The sequence below is a fragment of the Mytilus edulis genome, chromosome 1 (genome assembly GCF_963676685.1).
Source record: "Mytilus edulis chromosome 1, xbMytEdul2.2, whole genome shotgun sequence".
Taxonomy (NCBI): Eukaryota; Metazoa; Mollusca; class Bivalvia; order Mytilida; family Mytilidae; genus Mytilus; species Mytilus edulis.
In genome coordinates this window covers 25,553,640-25,571,465 of record NC_092344.1, presented here as the reverse complement: position 1 = coordinate 25,571,465, position 17,826 = coordinate 25,553,640, and the positions used below count along the sequence as shown (strand labels likewise).

At 32.7% G+C, this 17,826-nt stretch overlaps 1 long non-coding RNA gene across 1 annotated transcript; it reads left to right on the top strand.

Annotated features, from left to right (window-relative positions):
• Positions 1–10,643: 10,643 nt before the first annotated feature.
• On the top strand, positions 10,644–13,565 carry LOC139519307 (uncharacterized). The gene is made up of 3 exons (XR_011663562.1): positions 10,644–10,834; positions 11,597–11,773; positions 12,879–13,565. It is a non-coding gene; the product is annotated as an uncharacterized lncRNA (long non-coding RNA).
• Positions 13,566–17,826: the final 4,261 nt, after the last annotated feature.

Sequence of the window (17,826 nt, the reverse complement as noted above, 5' to 3'; positions counted from 1 at the left end):
CAATAATATTTTCAACATTTATTAAAATATTTTTTTTTACACTTTTTAACTTTTATGTTGTTTTAAAATATCAATTTGACTTGAATTTGGGATCCCGCTAACATGTTTAACCCCGCCACATTCAAAATGTATGTGCCTGTCCCAGGTCAGGAGCCTGTAATTCAGTGGTTGTCGTTTGTTTATGTGGTACATTTTTGTTTTTCGTTCAATTTTTGTGCATAAATAAGTTAGTTTTCTTGTTTGAATTGTTTTACATTGTCATTTCGGGGCCTTTTATATCTGACTATGCGGTATGGGCTTTGCTCATTGTTGAAGGCCGTACGATGACCTATAGTTGATAATTTCTGTGTTATGTTGGTCTCTTGTGGAGAGTTGTCTCATTGACAATCATACCACATCTTCTTTTTTATATTTATATGAGTATATTAAATAAACATGTATATACCAAGCTAAGTCAGTTTATATCTTGTTTTTCGTCTGACTATACAAAAGGCGAAGAGAGCTACTTGATAGATCAGGTTGACTGATAAGCTGTCTATATAAAGTAATGGGACAATGCATGGCATGAAGACATCACCAAATCACCGTATGCAATACTCAAAAAGACATCCAGAGCTTACCATATAGTCATCAACTACCCACCAACAGGCCGTGAGCTTTGGTTGGCTCTTTACTCAAATTCAAGAGCACAGCAAAATGTCAAAATATTCTATTCAAACTGGGTGACCTGGGATAAAAACATTTAAATTTTCCAAAGAAACACACACACCCCTCAACTTTTAATAAGGAGATTTGGTATTAATGCAAATGAGTCAACTATCCAACAAAGTTCAAATGTAGTGGATGTAAGCAATTATATACTAGTATAGGCAACCATATAATCTTCAACAATGAGAAAAAACATACGGTATTGTCGGCTACAGTAGTCCATGAATTGAAAAATATGAAACAGTTCAATTGAGAAAAATAACAGCCTATTTTAAAACAACATGAATTACGAAAAACACATAAAAGACATCAACAAACGAAAACCATTGAACTACATGCTCCTGAGTTGGAGCAGGCACATGCAATATATTTTGGCGTTTAACATGCTTGTAAACAGCCGGGACAGTTTTGTTACAGCACAGCATAAGAACAAACTATACAAATCAGTGGAAAAGGGTTTAACGTATGAGATCGATACAAAACAGAAGGAAAACAAAGGTCTAACAAAAACACATACCGAATGTGGCAGGGTATTTTTACCTCGTTTTCAAACAATCAAAGTACTGAAGTACTGAACATCGAATGACTGCAAGTTCTTTTGGATTGTCACAAGCACTTGTCTCAGAAAAAAATCACATCTCTATACTTGAAAGTGAAGTTAATGTACAGATATAATTTTTTTGAAACTCAGTACACATATTCTATATCATATGATCTTTTTAATTTCAATGCCAAATATATAGTTCTGACCCTCAATTCCAGGGTCTACTAGACATGGAAAATGATAGTGCGAGTGGGGCATTTATGTGGTAAAATCCTTTATTAAAGAAGTCAGTAAATTTACTACAGATAACACTACATTTGTAAATTAGACGAACTAATCTAATCAAAATGTATATCTCTAATTTCGTAATACTAATGTGTATGAGAAAATTAATATATTTTTATTTTAATAAGATTGTTGAACGAACGCGTTCAATCTTAGGATTTAATCCTTGTCAATTTTTCCGACCGAGCAGAGCGAGTGGAAAACAATTAAACAGACGTTTTTCAAGCCAAAGTTAATATGTTTGCTATACACACATATGATTTTATTAAACTTGGTTATCAATTGTTAATCAAAAATACAGTCCTAGATAATAAAAAAATCATGAAATATTTGGTCTAGTAATAAAAAAATCACACAAAAAACAGTAGTTGGCGTTTGTTGATGTCGTTCTCGCTTCTCGTTTTTTAGCTCACCTGGCCCGAAGTGTCAAGTGAGCTTTTCTTATATCTTGGCGTCCGTTGTCCGTCGTCGTAACTTTTACAAAAATCTTCTCCTCTGAAACTACTGAGCCAAATTCAACCAACTTAGCCACGATCATCATTGGGATATCTAGTATAACAAATGTGTCCGGTGACCTTGCCAACTAACCAAGATGGTCGCCATGGATAAAAATAGAACATACGAGTAAAATGAAGATTTTGGCTTATATCTCAGAAATCAAAGCATTAGGAGCAAATCTGACATGGGTAAAATTGTTTATTAGGTCATTATCTATCTGCCCTGAAATTTTCAGATGCATCAGACAACCTGTTGTTATGTTGCTGCCCCTGAATTGGTAATTTTAAGAAAATTTTGCAGCTTTTGGTTATTTTCTTGAATATTATCATAGATAGAAATAAACTGTTAACATCGATAATGTACAGCAAAGTAAGACCTACAAATACATGTAAGTCAACATGACGAAAATGGTCAATTGACCTCTTAATTTTTCACATCACCATCACCAAAAACACATAGGCCAAGGTGAGCGACACAGGCTCTTCATAGCCTCTAGTTATATATAGAGTTTAAACATTTGGTTTTCCCGTTTGAATGGTTTTACACTAGTCATTTTGGAGGATCCTTATAACTTGCTATTCGGTGTGAGCCAAGGATTCGTGTTGAAGAGGGTACTTTAACCTATAACAGTTTCCTTCTACACACTGTGACTTGGATGGAGAGTTGTCTCATTGGCACTCATACCATGCACATCTTCTTATATCGATATATTCTTTCGATATTTTTGATTGGGGTCTGGAGCTGGCATGTCAGTTACTGCTAGTAGTTCTTTGTTAATTTATGAATCATATTCGTTTTGTGTAGTTTCTTTTGTTTACTATTTTGTCATCGGACTCGGATTTCTTTTAAACTGAGTTTCTCTGTGCATATTGTTGTGACTGTGTTTGTTTATTCTACATGAGCTAGATATAATTGTAAAGCGGGAGGGTTGAGATCTAACAAAGCATGTTTAGCCCCGCCGTATTTTTGCGCCTGTCCCAAGACAGTAGACTCTGATCTTTGTTATTTTTTTATGTTTTTTTGGCTTAGTTAAGTGTGACGTCCATTTTCACATTACTAGTATATATTTTTATTTAGAGACCAGCGGAAGCCCGGATTTTCTCGTTGTGTTGAAGACTCATTGGTGGCCTTCGGCTGTGCTCTTTGGTTAGGCTGACTGTTGTTTCTTTGACACATTTTTTATTTCCATTCTCAATTTGATTGATTGATTGATTGATTGATTGATTGATTGATTGATTGATTGATTGATCATTTTACTACAAGCAAAAGTCATGATCATTTGAGAATCCTTTATTTGTATTGTAGTGTTAATTTCACCAATGAAACTCGACATTAATGTTTGTCTTTATATTCTTTGTAATTAAACTCTAAAATTACCGTCTGATTATAATAAGACACGCAAGAATAAAAAAAATATTTGGCCTTCAATGTCTCAACCTTTTTTAATGTTAGTAACTTCATTGATTTCGATTTCGATATTGTTTTTGCAAGTTTCCATAATAGATTTCGGGTAATTGTTCTGTATAAAACCCTATGGGAAAGCACATTAACTAAATTTTCCAAACGTTTATTGGAACCTAATGATTTGGCAAGGTGTTGCAACCTGTAATGTAAAAAAGTTACAGCCGATTGCACTGAGTGTGTAGGCAAAGGTAGCCTATCCTTGGTTAGCTTGCTTGTATTATTAGGTTAGGTAAACTACCCTCCTTTAAGAGTAAACTAGTTCGACAAATAATCAATCAATCTGTCTGTAGGACTAGGCTCCTTCTACAGGAGAGTGGTATAATACCTTATAATAGGCCCAAGACCACAATTAATGACCCTACTTTTCGTTGTTCACGAATATAGTTCCCTTTAATTAAAGTGTATTTTTTCTTTATTTTTTTCCTTTGCCTTTTTCATTCATTTGTTAGTTTTTATGGGGTGGAAATGTAAGAAGAGAGGTGAAATAACTTTTTGTTGAAGGTATTTTAACTGATTTTAATATGGAAAGAGTGATTAGGTCAAGTGCAAAAAGGTAATATTTACAGTTTTCGGAACATCTCTTGACTTGTCCATAGGGGTATGGATGTGTATTGGCTAAATTTGTAAGTTACATCAGAGCAATCTTTCTGAATTTTGGATATGTTTTTGGACTAGTACTATACATTACACACACAGAAAATTTGACAAAAAGATTAGGTGCAATTTTTTTAATGAGACAAAAAGTTATAAAGAACTAATAGAGGAATTAATTGTGGTCTGTGGCCACCTAGTTACTTCATAGTTCAGCTAACAAACAAGCGATCCAAAGATATTACTTTTGTCTACACACTCAATGTAATCGGCTGTAATGAAAATGCGGAGTTTGTGAGACCAGGCTCAAGCAACCAGTCGGTAGCAGTCAGTTTTCAAATATATAAAAACAAATATTGCATAAGACTCAAACGTACTTAAAATGTTTTTATTAATATATAACCACTATATCATCAGTTTTTAAAATATAATTAAGCAGTCAAAGACACTTTTCAATGAATTTTAAAATTTCCTTTCTGGTTTATTTAAGAATTGAATGCTTTTTTTTTTGTTACTTCATTGAGGTGTAAAGCGATGACCGAAATACATTTTGTATGAAAAGCGGAAGCGCTTCATTCTGAAAATGTACGCACGGTCAACGCTTTTACAACCCTATGAAGTTACAAAAAGAAGCATTCAATATTTATAATTACATGTTTTAGCTAGGATCATGAAAACACGAATGTTATCAAGTTTTTATTAAATTCACCTTTGCACTTTATTGTGGGACCTCGTGTCATCATGAATAATGATTTTCGTTGTGTAATGTAACATGAGATGTGCAGTTAGCCAATCAGAATAACGAATTATAATGAAACATACATCTTATGTTATTATTAGTTATATAAAGCCAAAATCAATCGCTTTCGATATATTACACAGCGTACTGCCCGCTTTACATTTTAAATAGTCAACACTTGGCGTGTTTATAGAATCGTAAATAATTATGATTTTTTTTAATGATGGCAAAATTGCACTATTGGGTGAAATAGCTTTCCTTATTATCGGCATCCTGTCAAATAGTTCATGAAAAGTAATAATAATTCTGCATTAAAAGAAAAGAAAGTTGCACTCGTGCTTTAACTTCTTTTTTGCCACACAAAACTGTTTGTACAAAACATTCTACCTCTGAACTAGTGGATTTCGCTTAAATATGACTGGACAAAAGGTTTATTGTTTGTATTCAAATTAAAGTATGGTGGGCAAGTAAATTATTTATTAGCTTAAAAAAGATTGATCCGTGCTATAAATTAACTTGTTATTTTGATCAAGTAGGCCCTAGACCTCTAGCTTACGTTCTCATCTAGAGCAGATAAAAGTATTGCCGCAGAATTTTTTTATTAACTGTCTGGTAAGGGTTTTTGTAGGGTATACGACCTCAACTTTAGACCTACTTTAGAAAGAAAAAAATAAGCAGAACAACACCCTGGATTTTTCTACTGTAGACCCCAGCTACTCAGCTTCCCTTTGCACCTAGTGAGGACAATTTTTATTACATTTTCGGTAAGGATGGGGTTCGGTGTTCGACCCCAACTTTGGACCTATCTTTGAAAAAAAATAAGCTAAACAGCAACCTTGATTTTTTTCTCCAGCAGATATCAGCTACCAAGCTCCCCTTTACACATTGTTCGGACAGAAGTCTTTCCGTAGACATTTGTTTATTAACTTTTATGTAATGATGGGGTATGGTGGGTAACTGCGGTCCACTTGAAAGAAAATAAATTACAGGGACTCCAATGCGGTGTGGTCTATGCAGAACAATTACCGGAAATCTATGGTAGTTTGCAAAATGATAGTCTTTTTTTATAATGTGATATGTAAAATGTTGGTAAATAATGAAAGCATGCTTCTGAATTAATAGACATAGAAATAAGGAGAAACCATATGATAACCAATAGCAATCTCCCAGAGACAAACTAACGTTCATTAAGGCAACTAGTATGATGGTCTGGATTCGGGGTTCTTAATTTCTGTATTCTGTGATATTTTATGCCATATTTCTCTATTCTTTATACTTTTTGACAATTATTCTCTTATCATTACATTTTAACACCATTATTCTAGCTATTTTATTTATTTCTTGGTCCATTGTCTCTATTGTTTATATTTTTGTCCACTATTCCCAATTCCATAATCCCCCATCAACGACCTCTAGTTAATGTCACCTTATAGTCTTTACAAATAAGCAAAATTAATACCTTATAGGCTCCTAATGACAAACCAATTTAATATCCAAGTTTGAATTGTGAAATTGCGGAAATTTTGAAAATTAAATCAAGCAAAATACATTATCGTCCTCGTAGTTCGTAAAATACTGGCAGATGGATCTTGGTCATCAATTCTAATAATCTTGGATCGACCTTTCTAAACTTAAAAGTAATAAAGTTCACGCATCCATATTGTTCCGATTGCTAAAGACTTTTGCATCCGTCGACATTATCTTCGATTAAAGTAGTATTGATCTGACAACCGCTGTGCATGTATACTTTAACGACCTTACAGGAAATTATTTGCTTTGACGCCTTTGACGCCGTTACAGGAAAAAATCTTGCAAGGCTATTTTGATTTATGCTTTGACACCGTTGCAGGAAAACATCTTTCATTGTTGGATTTGAAGTTGTTGCAGGAAAACATTATTTAGCCTAGCAAAATGCCATAATTAACAGGCATAATAATTAATTGGACTTAAATTTGTAATGCATTTGATATGTGGTATAAACAGATAGAGAAGAAGGGAGTCCATAATAATAACATGCATAATAAAAGGGGGGCAGTGATTTATAATGAAGACCAAAACAGCACTACCCATACATCATTAAAGGCATTAAAGTAGATGAACTGTGTTGTTGTATCATTATTTTGATGTCAGTAAAAATGTACATTCATTTGTACATAATGTACGTTCACAAATTTACCATGATGCTGGTAAACACTGGGCTGAACATTTGAAAATATTACCATCCATGCATTGTCCCTTTCCACATCGGCAAAGGCAAATCTATGGAGTTTTCTATGGAACATGGCTAGTTAAAATTGATGTAAAACTATTTCAAAACACATGGTTTAACGATTTCATTTCGGTATAAACAGGAAGGAAGTATCAGATTATTATGGCAACTGGATCCCCTCCCAATTTAGGCCTGGTAAATTGCGATTCATCTGAGAACCACATTGATGTTTAAAGACAGAAAAGTATCACACTTCCCTTATTTAGCGGTTTGAGCTTTCTTCAATACACTTTATCACCAATGTTTTACGTTTGTAAACATGTTTGAACATTAATCTAGGCCAATTGAAGAACTTTATTCATTTTTCCCAAGCCACCCCCATTTTCGCTCTAGAACGCCATTTTTGTTGTAATCAACTCAAAGAAACGTAAAAAAATAGGAAAACTAATGCATCAATCACTACGAAATTTACTCAATACACGAAGAAATCATATATCTATCAGAAAATATAAATTTTATCACTCATCTCCGTTTTTTGAGGAAGGAGTATAAAAATAGAAAATGATGATAGGACCGCCCAATAGGCGGGATAGGGTGAGGTCACTTCGGTCAATATGCAAATTAATTCTATGGAGCCGTGTATTCTTACTGCGATCGTAAAAGTTATTAATTACACCAGAACCCTTTTAAACTTCTTATTTCAAGCATAAAATTTGATAGATATGGATTGTAATACTTACATATCGGGTGTCAATTTGTTTAGGTGATGCAAATGTCCGCCATTAATCAAGGCACATTGAGCATTTTCCAGATGCATCACGGGTAATCTCACAAAATCTCGCGCCGCAGAAGATATTATACTACAGTCTATGCAAAAGCCCACGAGATTCCAATCCTTCTTACTATACAAATCCTTGGTAAAATGAAGAAATATTTGCATTTTAGGCAACGCATACAAATTTTATATCTTTTTCCTGAAAGTTTGATTATTCTATGAAGAACAGCCAATCATGATGTACAAAAAGTACTGAAATCATATGATTAATTTTGGTAATTCTAAACAATGGGAACAAACTTTTAATATTATTTCTTTGACATTCTTTTAATTTCATGAAAAAACAACCTGTTCGAAACTATTAAAAGTTCAAAAATCCAATGGCGGTCAACAATAACCATTTTCGTAGAAATAAGTTTATGTTAACTGAGTCATATAATACAATTATGTATTATATATGTCTCTGATGTTTATAATATTTGATACGAAAATATTAATCAACTCAAACAATTTAACGCTCTAAGCATCTTATTCTGTTAAACTATTTTTACTTTTTTATTGCAACTAATTTTATTACAAATTATAACGTGTAAATTAAGGTGTCTTCGTAGAGGTCCGCGTTCATCGATTGTTAACACTGTGGAGTTCGGTTTACATGAGAATTTTAAATATATACGTATCCGTCCGATCCGTGCATAAATTCAATTTACTGATCGATCGGTGCCAGTTATCAGGGTAACTCTTACATAGGTTATTTGACTTATCTGACGGATCCTATGGGTCACCGATCACCGATCACTCATCGATCAGTCAAACATCCGTCACCGATCATTCACCGATCAGTCAAGTTCACGTCAAACAGTAACGCCTAAGGTTGCAAGTACTGTAGTGAACTTCAGAGAACTTCTCTGATATGGACAATCTAAACTTGACCATTCCCCATCCAGGTACATGTATATATATATATATATTTAGTAATGTTTATTACAGGATTCAGTAAATTAATTAATGTTTTCACCATAATTTTTTTTTGTATATATTGTAATATCTTATTGACAGGAATCAGTGATTCACTTGAACTATATGATATGTGTATAACATTTTTTTTGTTTTTTGGATGCATTTTGTCTTTTAATTGAAGATTGCAGGAGCAATCTTGGCGACGAAGGGAAGGGTATAACCAGTATATTTTAGATGCAAGAATGTTAGAATGTGGAATTTGAATAATTGTTATAATTCAGTATTAGTTAAGATATTTAGCATTAGCTTAAGAAATAATTTACTTGGTAAATAGTTAATATAAATCTTCACAATTTTAGATAAGTGTAAAGCAAATTATTATGTAATCCCCTGAGGCCTAAATAAAAATAGAGAATTAAGGATTAGAGAAGTGCTATATATACAAAAGGGATTTCTTACTTTTTAAGACTTTAGGTTATGTCACAAAGACCTGATATTTGGGAAAATAGATAAAATAGCATTATTATGTAAATTAGATAAATGAGTATTAATGTTATGTAAATTGAATTATAAAAGATACAATATATATTAGTTGACCATGCAGTTTGGCAGACTTGCCTTATAGTCACGTATTGGACACTTGTGTTATAGACTTGGATTTATATTAGACATACTGTTTTATTATGTCTCATGAACTTATGTGATTATTGTGATTATTGTGATTGATAAACTATTATACTGAATGCTGATATAATAAACATTATATATTGAACTTTGAATCTGTGTTACGTTAACATGTATTCATATGAAAGCTACCAGCTAGTTCCCCCAACCTAGCAAGATGAGTAACTAGGTCAGGAACAAGCATAGTACTGGCCTTGGTTATAGTACCTCTCTTAACAACCTGCCTCCTTCCCACTTTTATGAATTTTGCCTCTATGGAAATAGCCTTGTGATCCAAGCCACTAAGGGTGCACACTTATATAAGAATGTCCAGTGCACCATTTAACATATAAAAGTGCTTATTATACAATTGCAGATTTAATCTATTCACTAGTTAATGTACACTAATAAAACGGTTGTTGATACATGAAGCAGGGTTCATATTCATGTATTATTTACATGATTAACATGTTCTAGTCCTAAGATGCATGTAATATTTGCCACTTGATGTTAAATACCTGCCATGGTGTTACACTAGTCATTTTTGGGGCCCTTTCTGAAACATCAGTTTAATGCTGTATAGCTTGCTGTTTGTTGTGATCCAAGGCTCTTTGTTGAAGACCGTTATTTCACCTATAATGGTTAACATTTATAAATTTTGACTTTGATGGAGAGTTGTCTTATTTCCACTCATACCACTTTTTCCTATATATATGTGACATGTATGATACATAAATTACTTAACTAAATATGCATTTACATAGGATGAATGAAGAAATAACTAGTGAAAAGGTGTATTTTGCGTCAGATTTGAAACATTTTTTTTTTCTTTTTCTCTCAAATATCTTCTGCTGAACACTGACCATAGCTACTTAACATTCCTTTTGGTCATGTTGGTCAATTGAAGAAAACTGTATAATTGACAATCATTCCACATCTCCTTATTCATGTTACTTTATATAGCTTAAATCAATGTCTTCCCTAGGTAGGTGTCTTTAGTAGGAACCATGTATGAAATTGGGTAAAATTATTTTATGTATATTCCTAACATTTAAATTTAAGAATCATTATTTAGTGCACTGGACATTAAAAGTAGTACATTCCCCAGTGATCAAGCAGCTTTTGAGCAATGTCCTTGTCGGCTAACAGATTCTCCCTGTTCTCCTTTTCATCAACTTTTGTAATCTCTTCTTTCAGGACAAAATATCTCTTGCTGACCTCAATCTGTAGCTTAGAGAAAGATTGATCAAAAGCTGATATGAAGGACTTATGACCAGGGTGTTTTTGCTTCAATTCCCTGTACTTAAGACAGTCATCCACATCTGATGATGGGCCAAGTAGCTGAACAACCATGACTAGTGTTGTTTTCTTTCTACATGATGCTGAAGCATAAAACAAGTATGTATTTAGTATATTAAAAGAGTTTTCACCCTCGTTTGCTCTCGCTTGCATTTTTAGATTTTTTTTTTCTTCAATTCCTTCAAACTTAAATATTTTTTTTAAATAGCTACATTGAAAACTTATTTTTTGTTCCAAAAATATCTGATACTGCATACAGTCATGACAGTGATTTATTTAAAACTGTAATAAAAATAATCTTTAAAAACTTCATTTAAACATTTGATTTATGACATTTCTGAAATTTCATTTCACATATTTTACATGCTCTATTAAACTTGTAATAATATATACTTATCATTTTAATACTCAACAATTTCTGGTTTGGAAACTTCAGACGCGAATAGTTTCCTCTTGCATGTGAATGGTTTCATTGCACTGTTAGCTGAAATCGAAAAGGAGTTGTGAACAGCAAACTAACAACAAAAAGAAGAAAACACTCTTTAAATTCCACCAATATTGAGAATGAGAATCTGAAGTCAAAAGATTGTGTAAATACCTGGTAATTTGTTTGGTTTGCTGAACAGACTCTCATGGACATCAATTTTGCTACATGTAGGTTGTACAGTCCATCTTGAAACTGAAAAAAAAACATGATCATCTGAATAATGTCAGTTAGTTTTTATTTTACTCACTGCTAAAACATTTTAATAAATCTGTAGTTTGCATGAATCATTTTTGACATAACCGAAAGAAACATTTCATATTAAAATTACCTTTAATGTATGATTTGTACTTTTCCTTGTTTTCCTTGTCTTCCAGGTGTTTTCTCTCTTGGTCTATTGCTGGTACTTCTGGTGGTTCTGTTACGAGAACATGAGATGTTTATTTATTAATAAATGTATGGGACACCTACCATGAGATTGTAAGAAGTACAGATTTCTCATCAAAACTATTCACTAGTTAACCAATAATTGAAAAGTGAATAAGATATTAAAGGTTCGTGTCTAAGTACTAAGATACTTTTTATACCTGAATTTGTGATCTATTAATGTTACAAACTTATATTACATGTATGTGGTTAGATATACCAAGAAAGACTTCATGGACAGAAAATAACCAAATAAATAATAAAAATAATATTGAAATACAACAAAAATGAAATTTCACATTTTTCACAAATATTTTACTTTATTTGCCATACAATTTACCTTACCTTGCACGTTGGGAATGTTCGAGATGTAATCTTCTGTGGACTCAGAGTTGTCATCTAGAATAACCAACATTAATGGGATTTAATAGTGCAAGTTCACTTAAAACTATCATGGTAGAGTGAGAAAAAAAAATCAAAGATTATTAAACTGATGTAAATTTTAATACATGTATATTGTATAAATTCAGTATGAATGAGAACCTCATAAATTAATGTTTTATGGTGTGCATAATTAAAAAAATAGTATTAGTTATTTATAATTCTTGTCTTTTCAACTTACCTAAAATAATTTTTTTTTCGTTAGAAGTTCCTTAATTGTTAATACCAATCTTTATTGTTAATACCAATGCTTAATATGAGTTTACCTTGATTTGTCTCTTTCTCAGTTGTTTCCTCAAGATTATCATTTGTTTCATCCTGATCACTGATGCTATTTGTAGGACTGGTTGCATGTTTCATGACTGAAAAACAAAAATTCAAATGTATTTCAAAAAAAAAAATCATCCGTAAACATTTAAAAACAAAAGTAGAATGTTTTACATATTGGTTTCATTTTCTTGATCTAGTTTTGTATTTTAAGAAATTTATTTGCCTCCATTTTCAAAATTTTGTTTGTTTAACTCCCACCAAAATTTCTATGGCTAATATCTCGAAAACAAGCACATAGATATTTTCTTGCTCTTTTGATTCCTTTACTAATGATCACCTATCAATAAAAAATAGTGTTTTGAAAAGCTAATTCTTTTGAAACTGAGTAGGGAAGTCCCTATAGTCAGATTGACATGCATATATACATATGTATCATTCATTTCATTCAAATTACAACATACATGTATACATATACTATATATTTTGTATAACATACCTGACTTCAGATTTGTTCTTTTGTAGATCAATTTTCCATCTTCCCTTGTTTTGACATGCAATAATGGAAGGACAAGTTCAGATGATGCAGCCTTGTCCACACTGGTTTGCCAAATGTCATCAATGATAGCTCGTTCTTTCTTCAAAGATGTTGATCTGAAGTTTGCAGTATCAGGACATTGCATTCGGAATTCAGGCTCATCCACAGAGTCGTGAAAGACTAATTCAGTGCCATTGTAGTGCCACCATATGTTATATCCTGGAATCAAATAATCAGCAATGCGCTCAAGGTGTGACTGGAAAAGAGACGACTTGATTCCAAAAATCTCTTTAGGAAAGATAGTGTTTTCCCGCTTTGAAAGTAATTTTGATTGTTGGCTTATCACAGAGTTCTGTTTTGAGAAGGAGCAGATACGGTTGTCAGTTTGCTGGCAGTTAAATCTCAAAATGGTGTTGTCAACAATCCAACCAGGTTTTCGATTAGTTGTACCTTCCGCGAGACGTCTTAGTGATCCAAAAGTTCGTTCTTCCTGCTCGGTAAGGATATATTTCGTATTGATAATTCTATAAATCTCCGGCAGATGCACAACCAAGCTATGGAAATGACTGCCATAAAATTTTCTTTGTGTCATCTTTACTGGAATTCCTATGATGGATTTAGACAATACAGCGAACAGGAAAGTTTGATTATACAACCTTAAAATTTGTCTGGGAGTTCTTTCAACAGAGCTGTAAGCAATATTAATTATTTCTACTAGAGAATTAATAAGTTGTGAAATATCTGACGATATTTTTCCATCCAATTGTAAATTTTCTATGAACTTTGAAAGTTTTATGGCATAAAGACGCGCATCTGATCCTTTAATTTGGTTTTTGTCTCCGATGGTGTTGTTACAAAATTTTTCCAAATCCAGTTTTGTAGACTTAAGTTTAACATGATGTGGCAATTCTTGAATTATGTTTTGGACTACATTTGAAATGTCATGTAGTGGCTCGCACGGGAGTACCTCGTAACAGCTGACGTTACTTTCTGTCAGGGATTTTTCTGGATAATGTAGGAGGAGGGCAGGTGGGCAAGATATTCCATGCAGCAAATCTGACATTTCTTCCTGAAGACTTGCTTTTGTCTTAAGCCTAAAAGTATCAATACCTCTACATTCCAGTTCTTCAGTTCATTCGTCTTTACTTAAATTTTGGAATGGGTTGATATTTCCTTGTTTTATTTTGACCAGACTTTCCCCTTTCAAAAATACTGCCCTGCGGTCTTCCAAATCAGAGGGTGTTCGCTTAAAACAGCATTCCAAATTAATGTGATTTTTACTATGTACACCGCATAAGCATGAATAATTTCCCCCTCTCTGCTGACCAGCCTCAAATTGTCGTGCTGGTCCATCTCCGCTGAAAAATTTCAATTGAAAAGTGTATGGTATTCCATCAAATATTACTCCGTTCCTCAGTTCCTCTAGATCTTCTGTTCTGGTAGGTGTATATGATACTTGTTCTGTGTCCTTAGAGCCTGAAAAAAAAATTAAAAAATTACAAACATTTTCTATTTGCAACTTGTATACATGGAATAGAAATTCTGTTACTACAATTTTTCAAATTTTTCAAATCACCAAGTCATGTAAGTCAACATAAAACTTGCAAAACTTCAACATGTCTAACCAAAATTTAATAGACTTTAACCGTGCTTCCTTAAGGATTTTAGGTACATGTACGTTTACAAAATGTATGTGCTAAAAAAATGTCCAAAAAAAACCCATAGTTGAGGAAGGGTAGGAGGGGTCCTGATCCAGAAATCTTGAGCTTAAAAACACGAATTCCCGGACTTAGAAATCTCGAATTCCCGAGGTCCTGAAATTCGAAAAAAGGATTCCCAGATTCCGAAAGGTTCAATCCCGAAATCCTGAGCTTAAAAACACCCAATCCCGGAGTCCCGATAAAGGTTCTATCCCCCCTCATAGTTGTTCATATTACCAGCACATTGATTTGAGTTTGGTCAGCAAATTGAGGGATATTTAGAAGTCAGGTTGCTATAAGCATGTACTTCACTGGTAATGTTGAAATATTGTGATTGTGTTTAAATCTCTTAATGCTGTTAGCAAAAAGTTTAAATTATTTGGTATACATGTATGGAGAGATTTAAAGATGTATATGAATATTGGATTGGTTTCAGTTATTTGATTACGACCTCATTTATACATTTAAGTTCATCAGACCAAAAGTGTTACCTTATACAAAAAAAGACCCTTCATTTATTTCAGCTTTTTATATCATTAATTACAAATATACATGTATATAGACCAAAGTCTACAACATTTTTTGAAAACTTGGTTATTTTGAAACCGTAACGAAAAACAATATAGTAGAAGCTTAAAAACATCGTCAGATATTTCAGTGTGTGAACTTATGTTAACATGTTGCATACACCTTTTGTTGAACTTTTGTTACAATGTTGCATACAGCTTTTGTTATAATTCATTTAATTATTGTTAATATCTTCATATATTTTTTAATCATGTTGATGTACATGTATTATAATATCATTTTGTCCATCCTGCAACAGAAAATGAGACCAAACAATGCTACGTATACATGTATATTCAAGTGGCAGATTTTGTTTTTTGAAATGTTTATATCAAGTGACAAAAGTTCCCTGTAATGTTATTTCTTTATGAGCAATGGGATTACTATACTTAGTATGTGTGTAACTTGCAAGGACCTTGACCTAATGTTGACCACAGTTTTTATACCGGGGCATTATATTTTCTGGTCTGTGCGTCTGTTCGTTCATTCGTTTGTCTGTCCCGCGTCATGTTAAATTTTTTGGTCAAGGAAGTTTTTGATGAAGCTGATGTCCAATCAACTTGAAACTTAGTTCACATGTTCCTTATGATATGACTTTTGACCCCAATTTCACGGTCCACTGAAGATGGAAAATGGAAGTTTTAGTTTCAGGTTTACTTTTAGGTCATGATAGTTTTTGATGAAGTTGAAGTCCAATCAACTTGAAACTTAGTACACATCCCTATGGTATATATGATCTTTTAAATTTTAATGCCAAATTAGATTTTTTACCCAATTTCACAGTCCATTGGACATGGAAAATAATAGTACAAGTGGGCACCCGTGTACTAAGTTGGAACAAATTCTTGTTAATATTTGACCTCAACCTCATTTTATGGATCAGTGAACATGGTTCAGTTTTGGTGTTCAAGATACTAAAAGCAAAAGGCCTTCTATATTTGGTGTATGTAATAATTGTAAGGTATACCTGTCCAACTGGCAGATGTCAATTAACCTTGACCTCATTTGTATGTTTCAGTGGTTAAATTAAAGTTTTTGAATTATGGTCTTTTTCTGTATATGCAATTGGTGAACTATATTTGGTGTATGGAAATATTTTAGGACGAACATGTCAGACTTGCAGGATTAATTTGACCTTGACCTCATATTCATGGTTCATTGCTCAGTGTGAAGTTTTTGAGATTTACATGTAATCTATTGTTCTTAATTATATATATACATATATAAACTATAAGCAATAGGTCAACTATATTTGTTGTATGGAATGATTTTAATGTGATTATGTCTGGCAGGTATCACCTGACCTTCACCTATAATTAATGGTTCATTGCATTTGGTCAATGTTAAGTTTTCATGGATGAGATATTTTCTTTAATTTGTAGGACAACTATATTTAATGTACAGACTGATTGTAAGGTGTACATGACTGTCTGGCACTGTCTGGTTCATCTGACCTTTACCTTATTTTCATGGTTCATTGGTCATGTTGGTGATAATCAAAATAGGTTGACTATATATTTGGTGTTCTGAATGATTGTAAGGTGCAAATGTATTTCTTGTTTGGTTGATCTCACCTTGTCCTAGGATCAAATTAAGTTTATGTAATTAGGTCTTTCCACTTTTCTGTGGAAAGACCTATTGTTTTTCTTCTGATTATTTTTTTTTTTTTTTTTTCTTCCGCCAAATTTTCTTCTTGCGATAAACATTTGTTTCGCAATATGTCGCTTTGATATTTGGTATATGATATTGAACAGTTTATGCGCTTTTCAAATTTACCCTGCGTAACCGAATACTTTTCTTTGTAGGAGTTATCTCCCCAAACACTGTTTTCCTTGTGCTCACAACTCCTTCGCAACCGTAAAAGATAACGACAAGTTTATTTTACAAAATTGCTCATTATATCCTTTGCATGATTTGTCCTATTTTGACCGAAGCAATATGACCGCTCCATATGACAGTTATTTCCCCTTATGCATCTGATATAAGTGATATGCATTTCTATCTTATAAACCATAAGTGATAGAGACCTAGGATCTTTTGATTTGAGGTCCTTGGTCCAAAAAAATGGAAATTAGGTCAAGGTCAAAGGTCAAGGTCATATTCTAATATTTAAACTTGGCTTATTTTCACTTATATCCAAAGACCGTATAAGATATCAACAAATTGTTTTTACTAAATTGTTAGTTGCGACATGTCGTAACACATAAATTTTTATTGCAAGGGCACGTTGAACGTAAAAGGGAGTTTTCTCCCCTCTTGTATTTAAAAATAGGTGTTTGGTGATATAAGTCATTAACCAAATATAATTAAGACATATGGTCTTTTGATTTGAGGTCCTTAGTTCATGACCTTGAAATTGATCTCACGGTCATATCTTAATTTGACGTTCTAGATTTTGACCTTTGCTTTTAATTTAAATGTATACATGCTAAAGCTATGAAACTTTTGGAAAAATATATCAAACCATTTAACCTGGAAAAAAACAACCGGAAGTGACACTTTGTAAACCGGAAGTAGCTATTTTTTGTACTTTATTAATATAAAAGTATATAGAACCAGATATTTTTGGAATCAGTGTCAAGTAAATATTCAAATATAATCGTAAGTAACATTTTTCAAACCGGAAGTAACAAATTATCTCCCTTATTTAAAAAAAAATGTATGGAAA